The sequence below is a fragment of the Colius striatus genome, chromosome 1, assembly GCF_028858725.1.
Source record: "Colius striatus isolate bColStr4 chromosome 1, bColStr4.1.hap1, whole genome shotgun sequence".
NCBI lineage: Eukaryota > Metazoa > Chordata > Aves > Coliiformes > Coliidae > Colius > Colius striatus.
Genome location: NC_084759.1, coordinates 20,389,752 through 20,405,074, shown reverse-complemented (window position 1 = coordinate 20,405,074; position 15,323 = coordinate 20,389,752). Strand labels below are relative to the sequence as shown.

The 15,323-nt window shown below is 40.2% G+C and overlaps 1 protein-coding gene across 3 annotated transcripts in view; it reads right to left on the bottom strand.

The window, feature by feature from the left end:
- Positions 1-15,323, bottom strand: part of WASF3 (WASP family member 3) — a 79,820-nt gene that overhangs the window by 42,738 nt on the left and 21,759 nt on the right. For all 3 annotated transcript variants that reach the window (XM_062020423.1, XM_062020421.1, XM_062020422.1), the window contains 2 exons: positions 12,609-12,704; positions 11,268-11,339 (listed from right to left, as the gene is read on the bottom strand). The gene's annotated coding sequence lies outside the window, so the exon portion shown is untranslated. The remainder of the gene's footprint in view (positions 1-11,267; positions 11,340-12,608; positions 12,705-15,323) is intronic.

Sequence of the window (15,323 nt, the reverse complement as noted above, 5' to 3'; positions counted from 1 at the left end):
ATCCCACAACTGGGGAATGTGCATTGTAAATATAGTGCTGGATCCAAGCCTGTAATACAATGCACTCTAAAACGCCTGGGTTGGTATCTTTTCATTCACTAAATGTTGAAAAAGTATGGCTTTATTTCATTTTAATTTTATGAGGACAAGGTGGAAGAAAAGAAGCAAATACAGGTTAAAAATAATGCTGAAAACTTGTCACATAATATCTTTTAATTATGGCTTCTTCCAGTACTTACAAATGAAGACTCTATGCGAAAAGAGAGAATAAAAACACTATGCAAAAAAAAGTCACAGCTTCATGTTATCCTCTCCTCCTCTATAATGCACTCAGTCACCCAACACTTGAGGAAGGATCTCATCTTCCTCACCAGCTGACGGTCAACCACATAGACAATTCCTGGCAATACAGCCTATTACAATCTACTGAAGAAGTAACGGATTGCCTAAACCTGGCAAGGTCACAACTGCAACTATTAGAGTCAAGTTACATAATACTGTGTTACTACAATATCCATGCACCTAGACATTAAACTTACTCTCCCCACTTGGGAAAGGCAAGAAGCAGTATCTCAATTATACAGCTGAGAGGCACAAAGCTACTCGATGATGCTCGTCAGCACACAAAGCCTGTAGGACTGGAAGTTGGACTTACATCATACCAATATTCAGCAACAAATGTTTGAACCACAAGATGAATTATGTTTCCTTCTCAGAAGCAAAATCCAGTTATAGCCTTAGAACCCACTCCACTTGAAATTGTGCTGTAAGCCAACCACGTCTTGATGTAATTAAATTGCTTTCATAGAGTCATGAAATTATTCCATCTGGAAGAGACCTTTAAGGTCTTAAAGTCCAGCCTTTGTTCCAGCCCTATCTACTACTAGACCATTTCTCTAAGTGCAACATCCACCTATCTCTTAAACACCTCCAGGGACAATGACTCCACCACCTCCCTGGGCAGTCTGTTCCAATGCCTGACAACCCTTTCAGGAAAGAAACTGTTCCTCACATCCAGCCTGAACCTCCCCTGGTGCAACTTGATGTAATTTCCTCTTGTTCTATTGCTTGTTACTACGGAGAACAGACAATCACCTTGCTACAACTTCCTTTCAGGTAGTTGTAGACAGTGATAAGGTCTCCCCTGAGCCTTCTTTTCTTCAGGCTAAACAGTCCCAGATCCCTCAGCCATTCTTCATATGAGACGTGCTCCAAATCCTTTTACTAGCTTGGCAGCCTGCCTCTGTGTCCTCTCCAGCACCTCAATGTCCTTCTTGTAGAGAAGGGCCTAAAATTGGACACAGGATTCGAGGTGCAGCCTCACCAAAGCTGAGTACAGAGGAATGATCACCTCCCTCCTCCTGCTGACAACACTGTTCCTGATACAGGCCAGGATGCCACTGGCCTTCTTGGCCACCTGGCCAGCTCACATTCAGCAGCTGTCAACCAACACTCCCAGGTCCCTCTCTGCCTAGCAGCTTTCCAGACACCCCTTCCCCAAGCCTGTAGCACTGCTGGGGGTTGTTGTGGCCCGAGTGCAGGACCCAGCACTTGGCCTTATTGAAGCCTTGTGGCATTGGCCTTGGCCCAGACATCCAGCCTATCTAGATCTCTCTGCAGAGCTTCCCTACCCTCAAACTGATTAACACTTCTACCTCGTTCGGTGTCATCTGCAAACTTACTAAGGGTGCACTCTGTTCCTTCATCCAGATCATTGATAAAGATGTTGAACAGGAGTGGCCCCAGCACTGAGCCCTGGGGAACACCACTCGTGACCGGCTGCCAACTGGATTTAACTCCATTGACCACGACTCTTTGGACCAGACCATCTAACCAGTTTTTCACCCAGGAAAGTGTATGCCAAGCCAAGAAGAGACAATTTCTCTAAGTTAACGCTGTGGGAAACAGTGTCAAATACCTTACTAAAGTCAAGGTAGATAACACCCTCACAGCCTTCATCCAACAAGAGGGTCACCCTGTCATAGAAGGAGATCAGGTTTGTTGAACAAGACCTCAGACCTTCATAAACCCATGCTGGTTGTCCTGCATGTGTTGCATAATAGAACTTAGGATGATCTTCTGCATCGGCTTCCCAGGCACTGAAGTCAAACTGACAGGCCTGTAATTTCCTGGATCATCCTTCCGTCCCTTCTCACATATGGGTGTTATATTGCCTGACTTCCAATCAGATGGGATCTCCCCAGTCAGCCAGGACTGCTGATAACTGATGGACAGTGGCTTGGCGAGCACCCCTGCCAGTTCCCTCAGTACTCTAGGATGAACCCCATCCAGACCCATAGATTTGTGCACATCAATGTGGACCAGCAGGTCACTGACCTCCTGAATTGTAGGGGTCTGCTTGCTCCTGTCTCTTGGCTTGAGAGGCTTAACTTTCTCCAGTGGAAATGCTCCTATTACTAAAGACTGAGGCAAAGAAGGCATTAAGCACCTCAGTCTTATCCTCATCTTTCATTACCAAATTTCCTTCTGGATCTAATAGGGGATAGAGCCTCTCCCTGGTCTTTCTCTTATTGTTAATGTATTTATAGAAACTTTTCTTATTACCCTTTACCTCTAAAGCCAGTTTGACTGGGCTTTTGACCTTTAATTATCTCCCTGCATAACCTAACAGCGTTCCTGTGCTCATTGTGAGTGGTCTGCCCCTTCTTCCAGAGGCCATAAACTCACTTTTTACCTGATTTTAAGTCAGGTCAGTCTTCTTTGCCTTCAGCTCATCTTACAGCACATGGGCAATGGCCTGTTCCTGGGCCTTTACAATTTCCTTCTTAAAAAGTGTTCAGCCTTCCTGGATTCCTGTGCCCTTCAAAACTGATTCCCAAGGGATTCTACCAAGTAACCTCCTAAACAAGTGAAAGTCTGCCCTTCGAAAGCCCAAAGTGTCAGTTTTGCTGCCCCACCTCCTAACACCTCTATGAACAGAGAACTTAATAATTTTGTGATCATGGTTTCCCAGACAGCCTCCAACTACCACATGCTCCACAAGACCTCTGTCCACTGTTTCTCTCCCCATTCCCTGTTTCTGAGCAGCCGAGCTGCTTCCAGGGCTGGAATCAGATTGGAATTGAGCAGAATCTTAATCTAGAGGAAAGAAGTCAAAGAAGTTTATGGAATTACTGCCCTTTACAGCTGAGGCCATGCAAGTGATTGAACAGTTCAGCACAAAAAAAATCCCACAAACAGCAACTAAAGCTAACCTCTCATTTCATACTGAAACAGAACAGAAGCATTCAAAAGATCATTACAATGTCTAATTGCATAGGTGAATAGCAAGTTAAGCACAAGTAACTACCTAAAAAGCAGTAATTATACTGGAAAGATACATAATTGATTTCTACAAGAAATTACATCAAGTCACAAAAAGAGGACTCAAGAGGATTCTAGTCATAGAATCATAGATCATCCTAAGTTGGAAGGAACCCATGAAGATCAAGTCCAACTCCTGATTCCCCAAAGTACACCCTAAAAGTTGAACTAGATATCTAAAAGCATCCAAATGCTTACTGGACTCTGACTGGCTTTAGGCCACCACTGCTTCCCTGGAAAGCTTGTTACAGTGCTTGACCACCGTGCTCAGTGAAGAACAAATATCCAGTCTGAACTTCCCCTGATGTAGCTTGAAGTCATTCCCTTGTGTCTGCCAGCAGACACCAGAGAGAAGAGATCAGCACCTCCCTTCCTGCTCCCTATCATGAGGAAGTTGTAGTCAGCAATTAGGTCATCCCTCAACACCCTCTTCTCCAAGATGAGCAACTCCAGTATCCTCAGTTGCTTCTCATAAGTCATGCCCTCTGTTCCTTTCACCATCTTATTGGTAGGAATCCAGGCCTATGCTACACAAGAGCTCAGAGCTGTTAAATTCTCTGACACCCTCTGCTGACACTTTTTCCAAAAATCACACAGGAGTTCCATTGGACTCTGAGAAGCTCAACAAGAACCTTAGATAATTCTTATATATGTATTCCTCAGGCTCAGAAAGGTATCTGTCATGTCCCAAGGGCTGTATTACACGATATCTTAAACATGCATTACAAATTCTTATTACATTATTGCATGCATTACTAAATTCTGTTAGCCACAGAGGTAGTTTATTGCTGCATTATTTCCATCTTTTTCATAAAAAGATGCTTTTGGTGAATACTAACTTGGTATATGTCTGATTCTTGTGGTTTACAGAAAAAAAAAAACACAGCATATACCCATAAATATTTAAGAGCTAATTGATTTCAAAAGCATGAAGCATTAAAGGATCATTTTTTTCATAAATACACAGTACTTTAAAAGAGGAGAGTGGATAGAAACTCAGAAAAAAATTGGTATCCTCTTCTCAGGAAGAAGAAATCACTGGTCTGATGACAGGTACCATCACATCTCAAGAAAAGCAGCTGCTCTTCGCTTCTGGTAAATTGGAAAAGAAAAAATAAACCTTCACAAGAAAGTAAGATGGAATTAAGAACAAACCATTACAAAAAAAAGAGAATCTGTTCTCTGTACATTTTAGATCAAAAACGTCTTATTTCTTACAATTCATAGAGAGCAGAGTATTCCTTTCTTGTTTCTCATTACTTAAATCACAATGTCATAAAAGAGTATACAACTAAATATGTTGAACTGATCATATTTCATTATTTTAGAGAGAAATACCCATCTATCAAAATTCAGTAGTCAAACACCTGAAAAGAAGCTGATGAGTTTTATACTCGTAAGATGCTCTGTCCACATTTTGAAGCCATAGTCCAAACTTTTCTCCTCTACAGGATCCCTTCTGACAGGACTTTCTCTTCTTCACTTCCAGCATCACTGTCTTTGCATACTCTCTGAGCCAGTTACCAATACAGCATGGAAGACTGCTGTATCCTTCATGAATCCTATAGCTGCTTTCCTCTACCACAGTTTACCAGCTTGGACTCTGCTCTGTATGCTCACTTGCAGTAATGTCATGTCTCACTACTACTTTAAAAGCTGACAGCTGATCCAAACAAGAGGTGGAGGCATTGGTAACTAAGGGGTGAGGTATAAACTAATGCTTCCCACTACCCTTTTCCTTCCCTGCAGTTTTACATTCCAGTGTTTGCCTACAAGGCCTACTTAGTACAAAACCTTGTTCTTAACTCTTCTTTTATTAGGACTGTCTACTAGTCCTAGACATCTTCTAAAGACTGTTTCTTACTCTCAAAAGAGTCCAGTAAGTAAAAGAACAGGACACAGCAGTTACCAGTCTTCCTTTCCAATCCACTCCCCATAGATAGCCCAAACTCCTTTCCCACTATCAGGGTAAAACGTCTTAAAATATCTTACTCAAACACTTGTGCACTTATTTGAGTATGAAAACTCCTCATACAGGCCCCATATGCCCTTCTACAAGCCCTCATGACTAAATGCAGCTTCTACTCAAATCACAGGGAAAATGTACCTAGCTACCTAACTGAAGGCTGGCAGGCCACACATCAGGCAGTTGTCTGCAAAGATTTTCCTTTTTAAAAAGTATAAGGAGCCATTAATATCTATTTTTAAATCAATTTTATTCATAGGTTCTCCTCCTCCTCTACTCTGCCGTGGTGAGGCCTCATCTGGAGTACTGTGTCCAGTTCTGGACTCCTCAGCTCAAGAGGGACAGGGAACTGCTGGAGAGAGTCCAGCACAGGGCCAACAAAATGACCAGGGGACTGGAGCATCTCCTGTATGAGGAAAGCATGCGGGAACTGGGGCTGTTTAGCCTGAAGGAGACTGAGGGGGGGATCTCATTAATATCTACAAATACCTAAAAGGTAGATGTCAGGAGGTTGGGGCACTCCTTTTTTCTGTTGTATCCAGTGACAGGACAAGGGGTAATGGACAAAAGCTGAAACAAAAAAAGTTCCACTTAAATATAAGGAAAAAATGGTTTACTGTTCAGGTGAGGGACCCCTGACACAGGCTGCCCCAGGAGGACTTCTCTAGGGGTTTTCAAAATCCACCTGGACACGTTGCTGTGTGACCTGATCTAGCTGGATCTGCTTGAGTAGGGACATTGGACTGGATGATCTCTAAAGATCCCTTCCAAACCCTATCATTCTATGATTCCATGATAGCTGAGACAGCTACATAAAGAAGCTATATAGCTGCAACTAGATGAACGGAGTTTAAGAGCAGCCTATTTAATCCTATAAAAATAAACAAATTGCACGTATAAAAAATGCTGAAGCTTTACAAGTTCATGTTTCACTTAGAAGAAAAGGTATATGACTACAATGAGTAAAGCAGACTTCCATTTTATTCCTGAGGTTAAAGAGGAAAGGACAACTATCTAGATCCTAGTGATCACTACAATCTCTTGTGAACTTCAGAAAGTAGTTGGAAATCTATTTCAACACTTATTTAGAAAAAAAATTACTATTTTCCCCACTCCACTTTCACAACAGTCCTCAAGTTTGTGATGAGCTCCCTTCAAAATATTTTCCATATCAGACCATTATACTTTTAATATTGATCTATCATTAAACTGTTTTAAACAAAACAGTTTCCTAGAAGTAGATACTCATTCTTGACACCAGTAAGTAGATTTTTAACCTCAATATACTAAAGTAAAAACAATGGAAAAAAGTTCAGTCCTAGAACGGTAATGCCCAGGATGTTTTTCTTGCGAAATTCTGAAGAAACTTGGCCCATCTCAGCAGTGCTGTTACTGTTATCCTGGTAATTACTCCTTCTGTGAAATACAATTACAGTTTCAAATCCATTGAGCTGACAACACCTCACAATCCCAAAGGAATAGATTTCTTGACTATGGCCCTAACCAGCTGGCTGCTGGGAAAAAAGAGGACTCCCATTGCTACTTCTGTGAAGAAGCTCCAGGAGGAATACGGTGGTTGTTGGCATGCTGCTTGAGGCTGTTTGAGAATCGGAGTCAATGTGTTTGTGCCTATCAGTCCAAAAAAGCTCTGTTCTCCAACACAGTTCCCAGGTTTTGCTCAGCAAGATGTGATTCTCAAAGAGTCATTAAACTTACCTGTGACTACACTATATACCCCACCAAACTCAAACCTATCAATACTTAAATTGCTCTTAACTACATTTTAAACTAGTCAATGGAATCTACTGAGACTATAGGCTAAAAGTATGGAAAAAAAAAAATCAAGTCATTAGAGACTAATCTACACACAGTTCAAGAAGCAATTTAACCACATCAGTTAAATTTAGAAACTGATTTAGTTAATCATTGCACAGGCAGACAAAATTTAAGCTTCATCTTCAAGCAGATCCCTATGCATTAGCTGCATAATTCAGAAGGGAAGTTATTACGATGCCAATCATAGCAAAAGTTCAGAGAAGCAGCCAATGATTGCATTTATTTGCAGTACTGAAGTAGCACAGAACTTCCCAGTCTCTGACAGTGATAATGAAAAATATTTCTGTATGTGCTCATATCATTATCTTTAAAACATGATGGGCATGTTAAAGCTCTCACAGCACAGATGCCAGTTTTACCAAATTACTTCTCTTTCTGTATTAACATTAAACTCATCTTGCCAGTCTATAACTGGAAAATATTAAGTTCCTCAAATCCATGTAGCTAAGTCCAAAACGTCTAAAAATCATCTGATGTGGTCCCACATGACATGACCTTGACAAATGGACCACTCAGTGGATAAGGAATTGGCTGGATGGTCGCACTCTAAAGAGTGGCAGTCAACAGCTCAATGTCCAAGTGCAAAGAAGTGCTGAGGAGCATTCCTCGGGGGTTGGTATTAGGATCAGCACTATTTAACATCTTTGTTGGTGATACAGGCAGCGGGAGCAAGGGCTACCTCAACAGGTTTGCCAATGACACCAAGCTGAGTGGTGCAGTCAATATGCTTGGAGGGAATGGATGCCATCCAGAGGGACCTGGACGGGTTTGAGAAGGCCAAGTGCAAGGTCCTACACATGGGTCATGATAATCCCAAACACAAATAGAGGTTGGGTGGAGAATGCATTGAGAGCAGCACTGAGAAGCACTTGCCATTCAAGGAGACCTGGACAAGGTGTAGGGTTGGGCAGAGAGAGATCTAAAGGAATTCAACAAGGGCAAGTGTAGAGTCTTACATCTGGGAAAGAAGAACCCCATGTACCAGTACAGGTTGGGGAATGAGCTCTTAGAGAGTAGCACAGGGGAAAGGGACCCGTGGGTCCTGGTGGACAGCAAGATGAGCATGAGCCAGCAACATGCCCTCATGGCCGAGAAGGCCAATGACATCCTGGGGTGTGTTACAAGGGCTGTATGTTAGTAGGTCAAGAGAGGTTTTCCTCCCCCTCTACTCTGTCCTCATGAGCCTGCATCTGCAATATTGCATCCAGTTCTGGGCCCCTCAGTTCCAGAAGGACAGGGAGCTGTTGGAGAGAGTTCAGCACAGGGCCACAAAGGCAATGAAGAGAGTGGAGCATCTCCCTTATGATGAAAGGCTGAGGGAGCTGCGGCTCTTCAGCTTGGAAGAGGCTGAGGGGTAACCTCATTAATGTTTACAAATACATAAAGCATGGGTGTCAGGAGGATGGAGCCAGGCTCTTCTCAATGACAGTCAATGACACGACAAGAGGCAACAAGTAAAAGCTGGAATAGAAGAGGTTCCAAAGAAACATATGGAAGAATTTCTGCACTGTGAGGGTGAGGGAGCACTGGAACAGGCTGCCCAGATGGGTTGTCGAGTCTCCTTCTCTGGAGACATTCAATACCCACCTGGATGAGTTCCTGTGTGACCTACTCTATGTGGTCCTGCTCTGGCAGGGGGATTGGACTAGATGATCTTTTGAGTACCTTCCAATCCTTAAGATTCTGTGATTCTCTATAACATTTTAAGGCAGTCTCTTGTAAACCAGTTGTGACTCTTTTTGGTTTTACTATTTGTAATGGAAGGATTCTGGGATACTTTCTCCTCTCTTGTAGGCCTTTTTTCTCCTCAGGAGACCATTTGGGAAACATTGTCCTACTTCTTCCCCCATTTCACTGCTATATAATTAATGACCTTCATATTTTGGTTGGCCAAGTAGTTAAAAGAAAAACCCTTCCCCATTCTCCAGAAGAATATTTCTCTCTCCTGCCCAATCTACCTTTCACACTCTCCCCCCTATTCTGAAAAAATTCTTTCCTTCAGGGAAAAAGCAAACAGTAGTCTTCTAAAGAAAATTCAGAGGAAACTTTTCTTACTAGTTTTAAAATCAAGAATTTAAGTTACTAAATCACTCTAATAATGTGCCAACCACAAAGGACACAAGTTACATGACTGAAGAGTCAGATGGTACTGGCAAAAGTCTTTGCAAATAAATTTGAGTTGACCCTGACTAAAAATATCTAAGCTGCTTTCACAATAAAAGTATTTCTAAAGACAGAAACAGTCTTATCCACAAAGCATTCACAAGCATAATTTTAACATCTTTTTCACAACATATAACTGAAAAAGCAACATTTTTCTATGTGTAAATACAAATGTGGGTGTTTTTTAATTGCTTTTATGTGATGACAAAGGAGCTTTTCAGCTGGTCTAGTGAATTGATATTTGGGGCTGGTAAGCATCAGGGTCTCTTTTCAAGCCCTGCATTTGGTATTTTCTTCCTGACTACACATTCTAACTTGGCTTGTGGAGACATTTTGTCGTGTAGTACTGTAGGATTACAATGGAAGTTTAAAATGGCCAGTGTACGTTACAGAATTGGCCACTTTCATGAACATCTATTAGTTGTATTTGACATTTTGGTGGATGTTTACATGAATAAAACACACTTGGAAATCCAGAGAAGCAAGAAAAGACATGGCACAATTATAATCCAGGTGACAAAATTAATTACTTGATTGAAAGTGAAAGTATCTTATTATGTATGCAGGAATAAACTAAACCATTTAAGTTTTTAATTATTATTTGTAAGTGAAATGCTTTCACGAAGACTGTTAAGAAAAGAATTATATTCCTGCAGAAACTAATGATTTTTTAAAATACAAGCTTATTTTTTTGATCAGATAGAGTTCTCAAATTGTATATCCTATAGAACATTTCTGATACATGAATACATTAAATAGGTATGTTTTAATTGAACTCTACATGACTAGCATAAACAGAAAATATTTGTTAATATTAGACTGAGTATGAACATCAAATATCTCAATCATTTTTTAAGTTTTAATAAATGCAATATAGGTAATTAAAATATGTCTAGGTTTTTATTCCTCTAACAAACAATCTCTCCACCTCCCAGGAACTGGGAAAGCAGTGATGTTTATGTGCAGCATGGAATACAACTGAAATGTAACAGTGCTGTAACAAATGTTAAACTTCTAATATAAAAAAAAACAAACCAAAAAAGAAATACTGGGAGTTAAAATATGACAACTGTGACTTTTTTTAATCCCAAAAGCAGGAGAAGAGTTCTGTGAAGTCAGCTACTAGAGTCTGGGGGCCAGACACTGGAGAGACCAGGGGTCTTCAAGTCAACTACTGGAGGCACCATAGGTATGTATGAGCTATGGAGAGACCTTTGCACGCATTGATGTATGCACAGACCTATGGATAACAGGTGACCTGTAAATACATATTAATAGGAATAAATCTCACTGTCCCATTAAATTAGCAATACACTAATAATGTAGCAGTGAAGCATATTTTCCATTTTTGATACATGTTTGGTTTAACAATTTTTTTCGGACTAATTCCTATGCCTTTGAAACTTACGGCAGGTGATTTTTTTTTCTCCAAAAGAATTTCAGTACATAACCATCAAGTTACCTTACCATCTAATGGTAATTGCAGGAGGAGCAGAATGAGGAAGAGTGAGTTTTCTTTCATCCTTCTCTTTCAAAGGTTGTTGCCATACTTAGACATTTCTGTATGCACCATATAACTTCCTGACGCCTTCATCCCTCCAAGTTTCTTTCTTGACATTGTGAATGTATGTGTACATAGTGTTTACCAGAACTCCTGAGTTTTTACTACTTTCAGGTGCAGTCTCTTTCACAACATATACACAGATCAGCATCTTGAATATCATCAAGCAAATAATCAGAACTGAAAATAGGAATATGTGAATTTCAGCTGAGGAGATCAAGTGTGTCAAAGGATCAGAGCTAGGGTTATAGGACACAGGCAAAGTCAACAGTACCCTAAAACACCGCTACATACTTCGCTTTTCCCAGAGACCGGGAAGCAAGACTGGCTGTGGTTTCAGCTGAAGATGGCAGGAAGTAAGCCATCTCTCTAAGAAGCTAATGTTACTCAACCTCATCGGACAAAAGGACAACTAACCTGCTTTCCAGCTTCTTCCCCTACTCAAAAGAGTTCTCTGTCCCACTACAGAAGCAGAGGAGCTGCAGCACCCTAAAAAAGAAAAGAAAAATCTTTTAAAAAATCAAATTTACTTAAGATTCTAAAACAAGAGTCTTCATTTTTTTTTACCTGGCACCACCCAGTGTGGCCCCATCTTATGTCACACGGTGAAGGAATTGCTACACAGCTGTTTTCAAACTCTTCTAACAACACAACACCTATCACTCATCTAAAAGTTTGTGGCAGGTGTGTTGCTGCTGAGACAGACCAGAGGGTGGGAGGATTTTATCCCCATAACACAGTACTTAAATATCAATAAATGTGACTCTTCTATTATCTGTTGCACTTAGAAGCAAACACTCAAACATTTAACCTCTGCAGATTTAGTTTAAATCTCTAAGATGACACATCAGCAAAGTACAGATTATACAGGGTAAAAGTAATTAATAAATGCAAATTTATAAATCCAGTCTCATGAACAACTATGAATAAAGTAAATCTATTTCTGTTTTCTACAGAATAATATTAGTGTTTAAATAATGCTATACTCCTGGGCCAGCAATGCTTTTGACATTTTGACATCTACTCTGCTCGTAAGGCCTCATCTGGAGTCCCGTGTCCAGTTCTGGGCTCCTCAGCTCAAGAGGGACAGGGAAGTGCTGGAGAGAGTCCAGCGCAGGGCCACCAAGATGATCAGGGGAATGGAACATCTTTCGTACAAGGAAAGGCTGCGGGAACTGGGGCTGTTTAGTCTGGAGAAGAGGAGACTGAGGGGCGCCCTTATTAACATTTATAAATATCTAAAGGGTGGGTGTCAGGAGGTTGGGACATCCCTTTTTTCTATAGTAACTAGCAACAGGACAAGGGGTAATGGGATGAAGCTGGAACACAAAAAGTTCCACTTAAACATAAGAAAAAACGATTTCACTGTTCAGGTGAGGGAGCCCTGGCACAGGCTGCCCAGAGGGGTTGTGGAGTCTCCTTCCTTGGAGGTTTTCAAGACCCACCTGGACATGTTCCTATGCAACCTGATCTAGCTGAACCTGCTTCTGCAGGGGGTTTGGACTAGATGATCTCTAAAGTCCCTTCCAACCCCTACCATTCTATGATTCTATTTCTTTCAAGACTTAATACAGTACACTTTCAACATCACAAAAATATAAACCCCCTTTCCAGTGCTAAGTCAAAACCTTGTGGACAACTTCCAGACTTCATCACTGCAAGGACTTGCAGTTTTCAAAACCTGTTTCTAAGAGGTCCACACAAATGCAAAAGTAAGTGGGAAGGCATGTTCAGTAAGAGCTCCCTTGAACAACTTACCATTCAAAAAAAAAGGGGCTGAGAATATCCTTTCTGTTTACAAATTTGAGAAGACAAACTGTTTCATAACTTGCTAGCACACTCAGGTGGCTTTCTCTGCAAACAAACACAAATTTCAACTTAGCTTTCCAATAACAGAATAAAAATAGGCATTAAAAAATAGTTTATTAAAAAACTTATTAAACATGCATAAGTGCAATCTAGACATACTTAACAGTTTTGAGCCAAACATTATTTCATGTTATAGCTTAAATTTTTTCAAGGTAAGAAAACAGCTCGTGTAATTTTATAATCAATGCCATTTTTTGAACTGGAAATATTTAAAGATAACACCCAATTAAAGACTGTAAGGATGGAAAAATGTGAGATGATGGCCTATAGCAAAGCATAATAAAACACAAAGTTTGAGTACCTCTGAGGCACTTCACCATAAATTAATTATTACTAATCATAAACCCACTGAAATAAACATAAGAAAAATGTACTGAGACTCTCTTGCAAAAATTCAATATTGAGGTGTTTCCATGAAAGCATTACAGGTCCTAGCATCAAGAGAATATTCTGACTTATTGATGAACATTTAGTCATACATTAAATTTTTATAAATTCCGTTTCTATGGCTAAGATATAGCTGCCCTTTCTGCAAGAAATGTATGAAGATGATCTCTAAACTTGATCATTTAATCATAAGAGACTAATACTACAGCCATATTTTTAAAAGCTGTTGCTACAGCTTTTCCTTGATAGTACAGCAGTTCCTTGATAGTACTTGATTAGACATTTTAGACAACAAAAATTTGTAAGAGGTAAAAAAACTTCTCTCTTTCAAGGACACATTCATGAAACTGCATTTATCACAAAGCCAAAGCATCTAGAAGAGCAAGACACCACTAAAGTCACAACATAGATTTCTCAAAGGCAAGACAGTATCCTAGACAACACCTCTTGTTCACTGTAATCACTCTAAGTTTCCTTCATCTGCCTTCAAAATACTAGAGCTTTAACACCATGGTGCTCCCACCTCAATTTCAGTAACTATTGGCGCAGTAGCCACCTAGTCCAAACATGGTAGTTGGCTTGCTACCAAGATATACCAGTTGGCCAAAGCCTTGGTCCTCATTTAGGTGTTTACATGCTTACAGAAAGAACTATTTTGAAGTTACACATTAGAAAGGGCTCAGATACAGACAGTTCATTCACATTCAGAGGTTCCTCTACCTTACCACCAGGATAGGCACACTCCATAGGCAAGAAAGTGACTTCCAAACATAGATTCTCCGTTTTGACTAAAATTAAGTCAGACAGTATCCTATTAACCTAAATGATTTCAACCAGCAGTGATTTATTCAAGTATATCTATGGCTCAAGAAACAGTAAATCTGCTTTAGAGCAATTAGCACTATATTGAAAAACACTACTGAACAGATGTTTGAGAGCAACAGCCTAGTACAGGATGATTGGAACTTTATCTAGAACTCAAATCCTCTGTACTGTCAGGGTGGCTAAGGAGATATTTACACATTACATTAGTCTCAGTAGCAAAGGCACCTTGTGAGGTTCTCAGTACCACGCGTCTGCTACTCACTCCTGCCCACGCACTGCAGTTCACTGCCTCCATCAGTTACATCAACATGTCTGCAAGCACTGCACTGCAGTAACCAGTTCATTGAATCCATTCTGTGATGAAAAAGCTCTCCACTCAGGTCAGCAGTGGAGGTCAACACCCACACAGGGATGGGGTGGCATGGGAGCTGAAATTACTATATGAATGTTTAGGATGAGACTCTTGCACAGCTTTCACAGTGAAATTAGATCAGCTATCCTGACACATATTCCAGGGGTTTTAAAAGGTGCAGTATAAACTAGAGAAGAAATGCTAGACTCTCTCACTACATGTTCTATGTTAAAGATACTTAGTCACAATGGGAAAAAAACCTCAAACCACTGCAGATGCATGCAATGTAAGACAGAGAAAGGAAAACTTATTTCAGTATACTATTAACAGTCCAGAATATCTATCTACTGGCATAACTGAGTATACACAGTCCTTTTTGAATGGATTCTTTCTTTCCCTTAAAATCTTCAAGAGGAAAGAAATCTCAACAAGAGCCACTGTAAAAAGATTCACTCATTACCAAGTACAACACTGACTCTTCTGCCAAGTGCCCCATTTGGCTCCACTGACTAAAATACACAAAGTACTGAACAATTTCAAGAGGATAAGTTTTGAGAGATGTAGAATGTGGAATGATGACTTCTGGTTGCAAATGTGTTATCCTGCTGAATTTTGTTTAAAATTAATGTTTTAAAGCTTGCTAAATGATACGCCTAGAAGCAAGGAGACTGTACGCATGTAATTTGAAGAACAAGCTATACAGCACACAGAGGATTACTTCAGAAATCCACAGAAAAAAAAACACAAACATAAAGGATAAATATGCAAGACATAACTTTTATACAGATTGAGGATTAAAAGTATCCAAATGGTAGGTCATCACTGAAATGGTGAAAGGGATTTTATTTTCAAGTCTGCCTTCTGGGATGGGGGTTTTAAAATATTGTTTTATATATGGAGATGCAAAAGCTTACTACTGTAGTTTGAATTACAAACTGTTTTATCAATGCATACCTAAAAAAAAAAAAAGGAAGCAGTTTAAACACTCAATACTGATTTGCCTTGTTAACTTCCTGTATGTGTTTAATCTCTAAAGCATG